This window comes from Staurois parvus, unplaced genomic scaffold (assembly GCF_062004578.1).
Source record: "Staurois parvus isolate SC_StPar_1 unplaced genomic scaffold, SC_StPar_1.0 ptg000578l, whole genome shotgun sequence".
In the NCBI taxonomy this organism is placed as follows: domain Eukaryota; kingdom Metazoa; phylum Chordata; class Amphibia; order Anura; family Ranidae; genus Staurois; species Staurois parvus.
The window spans coordinates 247,169-262,901 of record NW_028318374.1 but is presented as its reverse complement, the minus strand read 5'-3'; positions in this window follow the sequence as shown (position 1 = coordinate 262,901).

Below are 15,733 nucleotides of genomic sequence, written 5' to 3'. Positions count from 1 at the left end.
GAGTGGATGATATCTGAATAAATGAATGGAATTAAATTAATTTTTAATTCATTTGTTATGTTCATTTGTTACAAAGAGAAATGGAATGAGCTGATTAGATGATATCCAAAAGAACGAATGGAACAAAATGAATTCTTTGTTCAATTGTTATGTTATGATTTGGATATTCTGATAGATCCACTGCCATCCAACCCAAACACAATAAGTAGCAAATTGGAATCATCATCTTATTTCACTTTTATACCTTACTGTATTGATTGCACTATGTTTCCATATGTAGTGCATTTTATTTATAATAATGAAAAGCGGTAATGCAAAATAAAAACAAAATGGATCTGAAAGAAAGCATGGAATTAAATTAAAAGGCCAAAACTATTGCATCCTGTTATCTGTATGAAACAAATAAATACAAATTAATTTATTTGTTTCATTTTAATTTATTTTTAATTTGTTGAAATTCCTTACTATTGTGATTGTGAGATTCGAATACATCCAAATCTCGAATTAAAAGTTTGCCAAATTTCGATTCATAACGAAATGAATCGCACATGTCTATATATTGCTTATACCAGCAATTCTCAGCCAAGGTTCTGTGTAATCCTAAAGGTCCTCAGGAGATTGATAGGGGTTCTTTGAGCTGTGACTGATTTACATCCCATTGGATGGTGGCTTCATTGTTCCAGGACCAATACCACTTGGCACAGCTAGCAGCAGGAAACCCCTGATCATTTTAGCTCTCTGTAAGGGTGGCATTCTGACTACCATTGTAAGGGGAGCATTTTTCCTACTGACCAATTTTGTAAGGGTTTCATTCTTCTCATTTGCCACCACTGAAAAAGAGTTTCATTCTTCCCACTAACCACCACTTTAAGGGATCATTCTTCCTATTGAATACCACTTAATGGTTTTATTCTACTCACTGTCCACCTCTGTAAGGGCTTCGTGCTCCCCAATGACCACAACTGTAAGGGTTCAATCTTCCTACAGAACACCACTTTAAGGGCTCATTCACACCATGGTGCAGAGACTCCAGTTTTTCTGCATGCATTCTGAAAGGGCACAACAAAATCAATTGTTCTTTATGTGCTTGTTCACACCACAACACTAGTATCATGTGCAGATTTTTTCTGCACAGGAATCTGAAACGTGTATAAAACTTATTGGAGAACATATGAAAACTGATGTAATCTGATGTCTCTGCAAGTGAAATCTGCATGTCAGTTTCCAGCACTTTTCCTGCACGTATGGTGTGAACAAGGTCTAAGGGGTTTATTCTACCCAATGACCACCTCTGTAAGAGCTTTGTTATCCTCAATGACCACCACTTTAAGGATTTCATTCTCCCCACTAACCACCTCTGTAAGAGCTTCATTCTCCTCCATGACCTCCATTTTAAGGGATTCATTCCACACACTGACCATATTCGTAAGGGCTTCATTCTCCGCAGAGACCACTTTAAAGGTTTCATTGTTACTGACAACCACTTTTAGGGTTTCATTCTACCCAATGACTACCTTCTTTAGCACAGTGCACAGTGAGGTTCTGCAGTGAAAGTGTCGAATGAGCTGTGGTGAAGGACACTGTGGTGTGTTTAAGGTGAAGATCATTGTGACGGGAGCGACTTTTGGGGGTGGGGGCCCCCTGTATCATCTCCCCAAATCATTATGTTTAACCCACCCTGTGCCTGTTTAAGGGTACAGGGTGTACATGTGAATGTCCCAGTATTGTGCATTTGTGTGTTGTCCTTTGTCTAGGCCACATGGCTGTCCATTGTCTGTTTGCCATGTGCTACCCCCCATTGTGCTGTGCCTTCCTGTCCAGCCAACTATTATGGGATGTACTGTTTGTGTATTGGTGTGGGGGTTGGTCAATGTTCTTTGCCGCATGGCTGCATCCCATTGTTCTGTGTCTTGGGTTGGTTGGGGTGGTTCCTTGTAGCCCTTCCCACTGATAGGGCGGGCTGATGATGTATTTCCTGTTCCTGGTTGTGTTTCCCCACCCTCTGTATATATTCTGTGTTTTGTGTTAAAATAAAGAGTTGGCTTTCTGTCTTAAGAGCTGGGTGCTGTCTTTTTCCTGAGGGATTTCAAGGGTGTGGTCCGTGGATGGTGTTCGGACAGGGGAAGCTGCGGGATCACGGAATATACCCAAGTGCGGTCGGGTACCGGTTCCGTTACAATCATCTTTTGGAAAGGATTGCACGATTATTCGGTGGTTTATGGGATTCTTATACAGACTATTTATGGACTTCTTATTCACTATTTGAATTTATGTTTGATCACTGAGTGCCACTAAGCACTAGCACAAATTATTAAGGGTTGTTCACTTATTTATTTACACTCACCGGCCACTTTATTAGGTACTCCTTGCTAGTACTGGGTTGGACCCCCCTTTGCCTTCAGAACTGCCTAATTCTTCGTGGCATAGATTCAACAAGGTGTTAGGAACATTCCTCAGAGGTTTTGGCTCATATTGACCTGATAGCATCACACAGTTGCTGCAGATTTGTGGTCTGCACATCCATGATGTAAATCTCCCTTTCCACCACATCCCAAAAGTTCTCTATTGGATGGAGATCTGGTGACTGTGGAGGCCATTAGAGTACAGTGAACTCACTGTCATGTTCAGGAAACCAGTTGGAGATGATTTGAGCTTTGTGACTGAGAATGTTTTTATAAAAATATAGTTTGTTCTATGGTTGCCTTAAAAATCCCATGAAAAAGAGGTTTTCAATCAATGTGATTAAATAGGGATGTTGCCAACCACACCCACAGAAACCTTTCATTTTCTTGGTGCCCACAGTTGAGATGCCGGCATCTTGGAGGAGAGAAGGGACGATGAGCACATCGCTGGACCCTGGGACAGGTAAGTGTGTGTTTATTAAAAGTCACAAGCTACAGTTTTTGTAGCAACTGACTTTTAATAAACACAAAACCGGCTGGAACGCCACTTTAAATCCCCTTTCTTCCTCATTCTGATGCTCGGTTTGAACTTCAGCAAGTCATCTTCATCCCGTCTACATATCTAAATGCATTAAGTTGCTGCCATGTGATTGGTTGATTAGTAATTTGTGTTGCCAAAAAATTGAACAGGTGTACCTAATAAACAGGTACATAAATACATGACCATTGCTTAGAATTTTATGGAAGCGCTCCACTATTTGTGAGATAAATACACCTCTGTAAGGGCTTCATTCTTCCAACTGACCACCAGTGCATTTTCCCATTGACCTCAATGATCTGGCTTTAGCAGGGGTTCCTGAGACCTGAACATTATCTTAAGGGTCCCTCTTGTTGAGAAAAGCTTTCCATTACATTTCTTATATTGGACTTGTAGCCAGCAAGTTGTCATCATTATCTTGGAACTATTCCTTTTTTTAAATTCCCTTTCTTCCTCATTCTGATTCTCGGTTCTGAACTTCAGCAAGTCATCTTCATCACGTCTAGATGTCTACATGCATTAGGTTGCTGCCATGTGATTGGCTGATTAGTAATTTGTGTTATCAAGCAATTGAACAGATGTTCCTAATAAACAGGTGTATATCAATGATCATTGCTTAGAATTTTATTGAAGCTCTCCACTATTTGTGAGATAAATACACCTCTGTAAGGGCTTCATTTTTCCTACTGACCACCTGTGCATTTTCCCATTGACCCCAATGATCTGGCTTTAGCAGGGGTTCCCTGCGACCTGAACATTAACCTAATGCAGGCCATAGATGGGTCGAAAATCGGCCGTTTTTTCGGCCAAAAATAAAATTGGCCGATTTTTGGATCGTTAGTGGGCTAATTGTTCGGCCGTTTTTTGGTATTTTGGCAGATTTTTTTTTATCGGTAAAGTTGGAAAAAAAAAAATTTTCGCGGCAATGATGGGCAAATCGGCCGATTTTTTACCGATAAAAAAAATCTGCGCATGAGCAGTGACCTGCAAGAGGAAGACAAAAAGAAGAAGAGGATGAAGAAGAAGAGGATGAAGAAGAAGAGGAAGAGGAAGAAAAAGAAGAGTAATTCCAGTCCGGCAAAAAGTGTCCCTGCAGAGAGCTCCGCTATTTCTTTGACAGTTCCTTGACATTTATAGCGGCTGCAACAATGTATCTATTTGTTTCCGAATAAAAACATCTGTATCCTAAATGGATACAAATAGATACATTGTTGCAACCGCTATAAATGTCAAGGAACTGTCAAAGAAATAGCGGAGCTCTCTGCAGGGACACTTTTTGCCGGCTGTAGACGGGATGAAAATTGGCCGATTTTTTTTACCGTTGCTGCTAACGTCGGCCCCTTGAACGACCGATTTTTCGTTTTTTTTAAAAGAAAAATCGGCCGATTTTCGACCCATCTATGGCCTGCATTAGGGTTTCTCTGGTTGAGAAAAGCTGGCCATTACATTTCTTATATTGGACTTGTAGAGAGCAAGTTGTCATCATTATCTTGGAACTATTCTTTTTTCTGTTAGTAAGCTGATGAGAAAGGCATACAGCAGGCCAGTATGTATTCATCCTCACCCTCATGTCAGGAATTTATTCATGCAGACCCATAAAGTTACTGAAATTTGCATTTTAAAAAATGCATTCTTGACAACCAGGCTAATATTCTTGAACATGCTTTTTCATATTTCAGTTCACTAAAGAACCTTTTGAATATACCAGGTACAGCACTGTTTGATCTAAATGGCACAGGCATTGAGCTTGATGAATTCTGTAAACATTGAGTAAAAAATCTTGTTTGACCTGAAACAACAGGTTCAGTCTGCCCTTTAAGCTGCACATTATCACCCATCTGTTATCTCACAGTTTCCTCCTAATACAAGGTTGTGAATACGAAGTTACTGGCCTCTTCCCTTATTAGGTATAATCTCCTTTATGCAGAATACAGAAGATTTATATTGAGTTTTCTACAATTCGATAACCATAGTTGGCATTGTAGATCTACTATCCCACATGTGGCTGGGAGCCAAATGATACTATAAAAAAATATATCCACTAAAAATAATAGCATACTTATCTTTAGTGCGCAACTAATGGCATCCTGGTAGGGTTTATACAGTTACACAAGGGGCACATCAGGGTTATCTTTCAACTGAGTGCATCATAAAAGGTACAGATTATATCAAGATGGTAAAAAGTACCTTGTGTAAGTAAAATAAACCACAAGTATGTTAATGTGAACCTGGGGTGGCCCTGTCAGGGTAAATAATCAGGTTTACTTTATTTATTATAGGTATTTATATAGTGCAGACTATTTATGCAATACTTTACATACACTGTACAGTACATTGACATCAGTCACTGACCCCAAGGAGCTTACAATTTGAGGTACCCAACAGGGCTGCTGTTAGAAACCATGGGACCCCATACAGCCAACCTGACAGCCCCTCCCCCTTAAAAAAACACAGTTTACTATGCTTCAGTTACAAATGAACAAAGTGAATGATCAGTACCAACCACTCATTGTGTTCATTCAGGAAAGGAAGGGGCTGGTAATTGTGAAATATTTACTGGACCCTTTCCCCACTCTTCATGCTGAAGGATCCTATTGTGTGCTTGCAGCTGCTGGTGGGAAGGAGGGAATCCAGCAGAACTGGGGGGAGCACAGAGGGAGGCCTGGGCATCAGGGGGGAAACATATGATGGGAAGGAGGGAAACCGTCAGCACTGTGGGGGTGGGAGCACAGAGGGGGTCTGGGCAGCAGGGGGAAACATATGGTGCACAGGGAGGGTGATGGGTGCAGTGGTGGTGGTGGTGGGGGGGGGCAATTACTGGTACCCATCTCCTGTATGACTCTCTCTGCAGCAGCTGAAAGTCAGCAGGAGGGAGAACAGAAGCTTTCAGCTGCTGCAGAGAGCCATACAGGGGATCAGTTCTAATAATTGCCCTCCCAACCAGCTGATCACCCTCCGTGCCCACATCCAAATCAACAAGCTGCCTGGGCCCCTCTGCTGGCCTGGGCCCCATAGAGGAGGGCTGGCGGTTCCCCAATATCCATGGCCCTGACACCTAGTCTCGTATACATATTCACACAGAAATACTAGGGCCAATTTAGACAGGATCCAATTATCCTACCAGCATGTCTTTAAAGTGACTCAGACAAACAGTGGGAGAATATGAGAACTCAAAGCAGATAGTGTGTCCTGACTGGTATTCACACCAGGGACTGCAGTGTTACAAGGCAGAAGGGATAAAAACTAAGCCACTGTGCACTTGATCTAAGTAAAATAATGTGCACTCTAGAAAACCCATCACAATGATGTAGGCAGGTGCCTACTAGGGGTGCAGTTGCTGTAATTAGTTAGTGAGCTGTCCAGGTGGAGAAGAGTTAACATGGCTTCTGCACTTTCCCGGGCTTTTTTGGATTCTCTTCCCTTCCCTGCATATAAAAAGGGGGAAGGCTGGGCTCAGGAGGTGAAGGGACTGCATGGGAAAGGAGTGAGAAGTCTTCCTGCAGCAACCCGCAAACTGCCTGCACGGGAATCTACCTCACTGATGACTTTGCCAATTATGGACTACTAACTGGAAAGGTATTCCTGGGCAGTTTAAGATTAGTTAGGGAAAAAACATTTTTTTTCTACTATGAGACTGTAATGCTACAAAAGTTTCAGTAAAGTATTTTAAATGTTCTAAGACTGGTCTGAAATTATTCAAAGGGGTACATGTAGGCACATGGCAGATCTAGAAGAACAGGGCACGTAAAGCACACAAGGGTATGAGGAAATGGGAATGGAAGAGCACCATAATGGGTTAACTTAACAGGAGTTGGCGGAAGGAGAGTAGTTGCTACAGTTAACCATGGACTGGTGAGAATGTAATAGCAGCCAGACAGTGGAGAGTAGTACCAGACATGGGTGATGGGTCCTCCAGTTATGAGGGAGTTGGTGTGCTGGCTCCTTCCCTAGCGGTTGGTTTCCCCTAAAAGTAATCAGGACTGAACCTACGGTCTGATGACCCCACAGACCTAGTCTATTGGTACGGGGGAAAGCTAAAGGATGAGTTAAATATGTACACACATGAGCTCACTGCTAGTGCACAGCGGGACCCTGTTCTGTCACTGGGAATGAGGTGGCAGAGGTAAGCTGGTGTCACGGTCTGGGTCAGGTTCAGAGACCAGTTGCTACAGCAGTGTAAGGCTTACCTGAAACCATCAGGGTTGGTACACCAGCGGATCACCCTGGGAATGATGCAGGCTCACCTGAGGTGTGGGGTCTAAGTATTAACCGGTTTTCCCAGAGCTCTTAATGGTGGAGTTGGTAATACCAGGTCGCAGATCTCAGGATCACCCCACCAGGGAATGAACAAGCTGGAAACCAAAAGCGGATCAAACAGATTAGGGATCAAACAGAAGCGGAGTCAGTCACAAGCCAAGGGTCGGTCACAAATGGTAGTAGATAGGATGAGGCAGAATCGTAGTCAGTAGCAAACCAAAGGTCGGTAACGAAGATGTAGACAGCAGCAGGACCGGTAAGTGGGATATTGGCTGGGAAGGCACAATAATCTGGCAAGGAGGAAGTGCATGGACATGGCTTTTATAGGAAGTTCATGGGAGGAGCAAGGAGTTCAAGGTTCAAGACAAACAGGGACAAGGCAGGATCATCCAAAGAATTGTCAAGGGAGCTGTCCAGCATTCCAGGTGGCTCAGCAAGAAGAAACATTGCCTCTCACTGCAGAGGGCCCAGGTTCAATCCCAGGCTCTGATAGCTGGACTGGTGCAGTGGGGCACAGGCTCAGCAGTGTCCCCCCTTAAATGCTGCATTCGGAAGGCCAAGGTGTGCAGTGTTATGGGACAGGATGTTTCCCATAGGAGCTCTGTATGTTACACAGCTGCACACGGTATAGTTTTCCTCTAAGCTGAAGTTCTGCCTTAATGTTTACTTTCACATGAACGCAGTCCTGCCCAGGGGCGGACTGATCATTCAGAAACTCGGGCACTGCCCGAGGGACCAGGGTCCGTAAGGGGCCCCATGAGATGCCCCTCATACCTTTCATAGGCTTTTTTGGGTGTGGTTTGAGTGTGGGCGAGGACACAGGGGCCCCATGATCCCCTATTGCCCGGGGGCCCCATGAGTTGTCAGTCCGCCCCTGGTCCTGCCTGATCCCGGGCACTGGTGAGCGTGCACGTGAGAAGAGATACCCCCATGTGCAGGGAGAGTAGGCCCCGCCCACAGTGGTGGCTACAATAATTAAAGTGAATAAACACTTGTATAGTAATATCTATAGCACTACATTTTCACTAACAATTACAGCACCTCTAAACTATTCAAATAAACACGTGCTGCACTAGTGAAATAACATATATATATATATATATATATACACATATTTCCACATATGAACAAACATAAAAGTCCTTCAAAGTACCTTTAACACACTGATTATCTTGCATGCTGCTTGTGTGACGATACCGTCCACCATCCGTGCTCTGCCACCAAAAGATATGCTCTCACCTGGATCCTTTGACCTCAAATATCATGCTTGGTCAAAATGTGCTTTTGTCCCTCAATGAGGACAATGCAGAATATTCCAAATATAGCAATCTTGTATTCCCAATCGTCCTAAAATGACACTCTCCTTCTCCTCTCCTCTGCTCAGTACCCTGCAATGAAACACTGTGATAGTGCTTATCCTTTTTTTAAAAAATGTATTATTTAAACCAGATAAAAATACACTCACATGGAACAGGTGCTAGATCGCACCAGATATGTACAGCCTTATATTACGATATAGATGTCACATGTAACTGTAAGATTACCACACCTCCGTGTTGATCGAGCATTGTGATGTCATCCAAGGTCCTTCCCTATGCATTTCATCACAGGACACATGACTTCTTCAGGGGAGATCCTTAAACCTGTGAAGTAATAACAAAAATCACTGAAGATACAAAATCCCATATAATAATAATAAAATGCACTATAATATCTGTGCTCAAATCAGACGTTGTGATAGTCCTTTAAACAAAAAAACTTATTCCAGCGCCAAAACTTTCCAAATAACACTCTAAAAATGCTGCTGTGCCAATCGTGAAAACACAAACAATATAAATATAAATAAACAGCGCAAATTTAGATAATTAATCAATATAATAAATCATTAAAATAAGTGCATAAATTATTCGTGTTTCCCCTTAATAATAAACAAAAACACCCAAAAGTCCATGTGCTGAAGACATAATTAAATTGTAGAAGTAAAAAAATATAAATGAAAGTGCCAACTTCTTTTCTTCAAAAAATATTTTCACCTTCCACCAGTGCACACACCAACATTGAATACACTCACCAGAACTTGGTGAGTAAAAGACCTTTTAAGGAATTTTAGGGATCCTAAACCCTCTTTGGTGCCATGCTAGGGAAAATCTTCACCCTCCGAATAGACTCCACCATCCAACCAAAAGAAAAAAACTCACATAGCATAATATTGTCACACCATAGTAACTTATTCCAAATAGAGATTAAGGCCACTCACATGTTAATCACTTGCTAAAGGCATGTTTATTATGTATAACAGGCTTCAGTTCCAGCAGATATACAACCTTTTCCTTCCAGGACTCTCACATCCACAATGGAACAAGGACAAAACTCCTCTTAGACCAAACAATGAACCAAGATGGCCGCTGGAACGCACCGCTCCGCGTGCGTTCCACTCACCGGAAATGACGTCAGGCGCATAGATTGTGGACCGGAAATGCGTCAACGCGTTTCGCCCCTCCCATAGGGCGTTATCAAGACACCCATCTCCCGTCCTCACTCACTTAAATATCAATGTAATGCCCTCCCCTCCAATTTAATTGGTCAGACCACCTCCCAGGATAATTACAGAGGCTGCTCCTCCCACTACAATATCTTTATAATTTAATATAATTCATATTAACAAATGTGTATCTATCTAAAAACAGATTACAAAATCAAATGAAATAAATTAAAATAAAATAAAATAAAATAAAATGAAAATAAAAATAAATAATAAAAAATAATAATTAATAAAAAATAATAATTAATAAAAAATAATAAAATATAAAATATTAAAAAATAAAAAATAAAAAATAATAATAATAATATTTTTATTTTTATTTATTATTATTTTTTATTATTTATTTTTATTTTCATTTTTATTTTTGTTTTTATTTTATTTTATTTTATTTTAATTTATTTCATTTGATTTTGTAATCTGTTTTTAGATAGATACACATTTGTTAATATGAATTATATTAAATTATAAAGATATTGTTTTTATTTGAATTGTTTACATCAATTGTTAAAATTCATGTTGTTGTTATGTGGATTGGCATCTTGTAAAGGTCTCTCACGTCTTGTAGTGGGAGGAGCAGCCTCTGTAATTATCCTGGGAGGTGGTCTGACCAATTAAATTGGAGGGGAGGGCATTACATTGATATTTAAGTGAGTGAGGACGGGAGATGGGTGTCTTGATAACGCCCTATGGGAGGGTCGAAACGCGTTGACGCATTTCCGGTCCACACTCTATGCGCCTGACGTCATTTCCGGTGAGTGGAACGCACGCGGAGCGGTGCGTTCCAGCGGTCATCTTGGTTCATTGTTTGGTCTAAGAGGAGTTTTGTCCTTGTTCCATTGTGGATGTGAGAGTCCTGGAAGGAAAAGGTTGTATATCTGCTGGAACTGAAGCCTGTTATACATAATAAACATGCCTTTAGCAAGTGATTAACATGTGAGTGGCCTTAATCTCTATTTGGAATAAGTTACTATGGTGTGACAATATTATGCTATGTGAGTTTTTTTCTTTTGGTTGGATGGTGGAGTCTATTCGGAGGGTGAAGATTTTCCCTAGCGTGGCACCAAAGAGGGTTTAGGACCCCTAAAATTCCTTAAAAGGTCTTTTACTCACTAAGTTCTGGTGAGTGTATTCAATGTTGGTGTGTGCACTGGTGGAAGGTGAAAATATTTTTTGAAGAAAAGAAGTTGGCACTTTCATTTATATTTTTTTACTTCTACAATTTAATTATGTCTTCAGCACATGGACTTTTGGGTGTTTTTGTTTATTATTAAGGGGAAACACGAATAATTTATGCACTTATTTTAATGATTTATTATATTGATTAATTATCTAAATTTGCGCTGTTTATTTATATTTATGTTGTGATAGTCCTACCTCGTGTTTCACAGCAATATTAGCCCCATAACGTGGGCTAGTTTGTACTTTCCATGCTTCACCCTTTCCCATGTGATGAAACACTCACTGAATCCACATGGCCTTGAAAATACCCATCACCCACTTAAAAAGTGAAGGTGAAGCCCCTGAAAAAATACATTATTTTATAGGTTTACTTTTCTTTCCTTTATTTTTTAATTTACTTATAATGTGCCTTTGAACCTGGTAGAAAATGTTACTACTCCAGGAGATCATTGGTGTTATGCAGCTGGCTCTGCCGAGTGGCCCTGGAACTATGCAGGCACCATCAAATGGGAAGTCAACCTGCCACAGCTCAAGGAACCTCTAGCACCCTCTGAAGGAACCCTGATTGAGAATAGCTACTATAGTGTCACGTGTCATTTCCGAATCTGCTGGGTCTGCTGACATCACATCCAAGGTGATGGTGCTTAGCAGCAGTCTGAGGGCTTTTGGATGTCTACACCAGTGTTTCTCAACCTTTTTCAAGTCGGGGCACCCTTGAAAAGTATTTTCAGTCATGAGGCATCCCTGTCCAAGGCTTGGTTCACGTTACTGTGTGTCGCAGAACGCACACAAAATCGTGCTCATTCCTGACACACAGACAAACGCTCTGCTCTTTAGGGGTACCCTTTGAAAACACATCAGCATGGGAAAAATCTCATGCTGGATATCTATACTGATATGGACTGGGTAATGTGTTAGGAACGAAAGGATGTCCCATTGTTTGATGTAAATTAAAATTATTAACCTACAGAGGACTGAATTCAAAGACATCCCGAAAATCAAAGTGAAAAAATGATGCAACAGGCTTGTCCATTTTACTGAAATTTCACTGCAGTGTCCTGGAGTATTTCTTCCTAAACCTGGACCAGGGCATCTCTGGGCTCCTGGATAGTCTGAAGTGCAACCTGGTGGCGTCAGATAGACAGAAACATGATATCCCAGAGGCGTTCTATTGGATTTAGGTCAGGTCAGTGTGGGGGCCATTCAATGGTATCAATTCCTTCATCCTCCAGGAACTGCCTGCATACTCTCCCCACATGAGGCCGAGCATTGTCGTGTACCAGGAGGAATCCAGGACCCACTGCACCAGTGTAGGGTCTGACAATGGGTCCAAGGATTTCATTCCGATACCTAATGGCAGTCAGGGTGCCATTGTCTAGCCTGTAGAGGTCTGTGCGTCCCTCCATGGATATGCCTCCCCAGACTATCACTGACCCACCACCAAAACGGTCATGCTGAACGATGTTACAGACAGCATAACATACTCCATGGCTTCTCCAGACCCTTTCATGTCTGTCACATGTGCTCAGGGGGAACCTACTCTCATCTGTGAAAAGCACAAGGTGCCATTGGCGGACCTGCCAATTCTGTTCAATGGCAAATGACAATCAAGCTATATGGTGCTGGACAGTGAGCACAGGGCCCACTAGAGGACATTGGGCCCTCAGGCCACCCTCATGTAGTCTGTTTCTGATTGTTTGGTCAGAGATATTCACACCAGTGGCCTGCTGGAGGTCATTTTGTAGGGCTCTGGCAGTTCTCACCCTATTCCTCCTTGCACAAAGGAGCAAATACCGGTCCTGCTGATGGGTTAAGGACCTTTTACAGCCCTGTCCAGTTCTCCTAGAGCAGTGGTTCTTAACCTGGGTTCGATCGAACCCCAGGGGTTCGGTGAGTCAGTCTCGCGGGTTCGGTGGAGGTGAAGACCCACACTCGACTCATATGATTCGTGCAGTAAATATTCATTATTATGTTTTTGTTTTTGTGTGAAAATCATGTTTTAGTGGTTTTGTTCTGTGTTCTTAACGGTTTTGTTCATTTTGTGCACCTATGTATAAATATATACCTAAATATATACCTATGTTTTGAATTTTAAAAATAATATTTTATTTTTCCAATTAAGAAGGGTTCGGTGAATGCGCATTTGAAACTGATGGGGTTCAGTACCTCCAACAAGGTTAAGAACCACTGTCCTAGAGTAACTGCCTGTTTCCTGGAATATCCTCCATGCTCTTGAGACTGTGCTGAGAGACACAGCAAACCTACTGGCAATGGCACATATTGATGTGCCATCCTGGAGGAGTTGGACTGCCTGTGCAACCTCTGTAGGGTCCAGGTATGGCCTCATGATACCAGTAGTGACACTGACCCTAGCCAGATACAAAACAAGTGAAAAACAGTCAGAAAATATAAGTAGGGAAAAAAAGGTCAGTGGCCTCCACCTGTAAAACCATTCCTGTTCATTAACACCAAAGTAGCTGAAACTGATTAACAACCCCCTCTGCTAAGTAACTGACCAGATCAATATCCCGGGAGTTTAATTGACTCGATGCTATACTCTGATAAAAAAGTGTTCCTTTAATTTTTTTGAGCAGTGTATATATAATGCTTGAGGGTTCTAAATAGTTTTCTAGCAAAAATAAATTATGTTTTTTTACATTGAGGGGAAGACAGTCAGAATTAGCCTGGACTGGAAGTGGTTAACCACCTAAAACCAAAGTAGCATTAAACTCACACTCATATGTGCTAAATTGCACTAGTGAATATTTAATCAGTTCACCACTTTGAAGCTCCATCCTGGATATAGACAACTCACACCACGCTGTCACAGTAAACCTCCTGCATATGTGCCGTGTTCCACCTCCAAATGCATTTTATCACCATACATTTTTCTCACAATTCTGCATTCTTGGGGCTGAAAAGTGGCCATTTTATGTCAAACTGGAACAACTATCCTTTAACAAGGGTGGCAGCCTTATACACCATCTGTCAACCCTCTACAGTATAATTCTGTTTTAACATCTTTTCCCTGGCAAGTAGACAACAATTCACACCATTGTACATGTAGCATGGACAATTATCTGCCTCAGATTTCATAGCACTATGGGATTATATCAGCCTTTTTTAACCTTTTCAACACAGAGGAACCCTTGAAATAACTTTCTGGTCTCAGGGAACCCCTGATAAAAATTACTCTATATACAACTCATGGTACATTAGTGTGATGGTCAGTGGGAAGAATGTTCCTTACACTTGTGGTCATTGTGAAGAAATACCCCCTTAGAGAGAGTTTAAAAAGATCAATGGTGTCAATGGGAACTTATCTGAGAGGCAGAAATTGCTCATTGTTCAAAGAACCCCTAGCAACCTCTGGAGGAACCCTAGTTGAGAAACCCTGGATTTGATTATGTACTTAGAACATGGTAGTTTCACAAACTTTCACACCTCCCATCCTGTTCTTGGATGGGATGTTCTAATTTGAGCTTGTTCAATTAAGCTTTGACAATAAAAGCTGGAAGCTGATTGGTTTCTATGTGGAGTTGCACCAGATTTTGCACTCTCCAGTTTTAGTAAATCTCCCCCTCAGTATCTGCATTTACACATTGGTAATATATCCCACATAAATGTTGGGGTACGTTACAAACCCTTAGTATTTAAGAAGCTATATGGTTGAGTGGCAAACCATCTATAACATGATGGAAAAAAGTCCAGTTGACTAACTGCTACTAGGTATGCCATGACCTAGATAAATGAAAGCCGTTACAGTTATCAGATATCTCAGTTTCTGTATAGTTTTGAAAACATATATACATATAGGTGTGAATGTTAGTAATATAGGAGACAGATAGACTTCTTCTCAAGACTTTGATGTTGATTGATGCATTCTACCAAGCAACCAGGAGCAGAAACAGGATACAGCCTAATGGAGAAACTGATAACATCTTAGATAAGAAACAAATAAGAGATTAATGTGATAACAAGTAAAACAAAAAAGTCAAAAGGCCATAATCTGATAAATCTAAAGGCTACTGAATGGCGCAAGAGTGTTAGGATAGAATACAGACTGCCACCATTTTGCTGTTCCTTCGTTGTTTAACCTTCACATGTGTCTTGCGTCATCCATGCTTGGGTTATATCCTCTTCACTGGCTCCATCTCAGTAAAGTCAGGTGGTAATTCCTCATTTACACATCTAACCACTTCCCCTGGTTTCACCTTTTCTATGCTGTGTGAGAAGCAAGATGTTGGTGTCCAACATGGAATTAACTGGGTCTTGGAGGACAGACTGGAGCAGGGGTTTTGTATACTGACAATGCAGCATGACATGTGAAAAGTTCACATCTGACAGTAATTTTTCTATAAACATTGGTATAGGAAAGGGATTCTGTAGCTGAAGCCAATGCCCCAACATGTGATATCCACTGACAGGTCACAGTGTGGTGAGCAGCACTGATTCCTGGCCTCAGCCTAGGGCTGCTATCCTGGTTCCCTATCAACCAAGTATGTTCTTTCCTTCCTTCCTAAAGCCAGTCATAGATGCAGGGCCATCTTTAAGGCAAGGCAAAAGGGGCAGCTGCCCTGGGCCCAGTCATTTTTGTGGGGCCTAAAGCAGCTGACCCATATTTGTCAATTGTCCCTGTTTACATACCTTTGTCCCTTGAAGTCTTCCTCCTGCCCTGTGTCTCAATATCTCAGTGTGAACTGCCCTATTGCAGTGTACAGATTACCCAGATCATATCAGCATTCACATGTAAATAAACGGCATTGATATGTAAATAGCAGCAGCATTTACATGTAAACAGCAGCGACATTCATA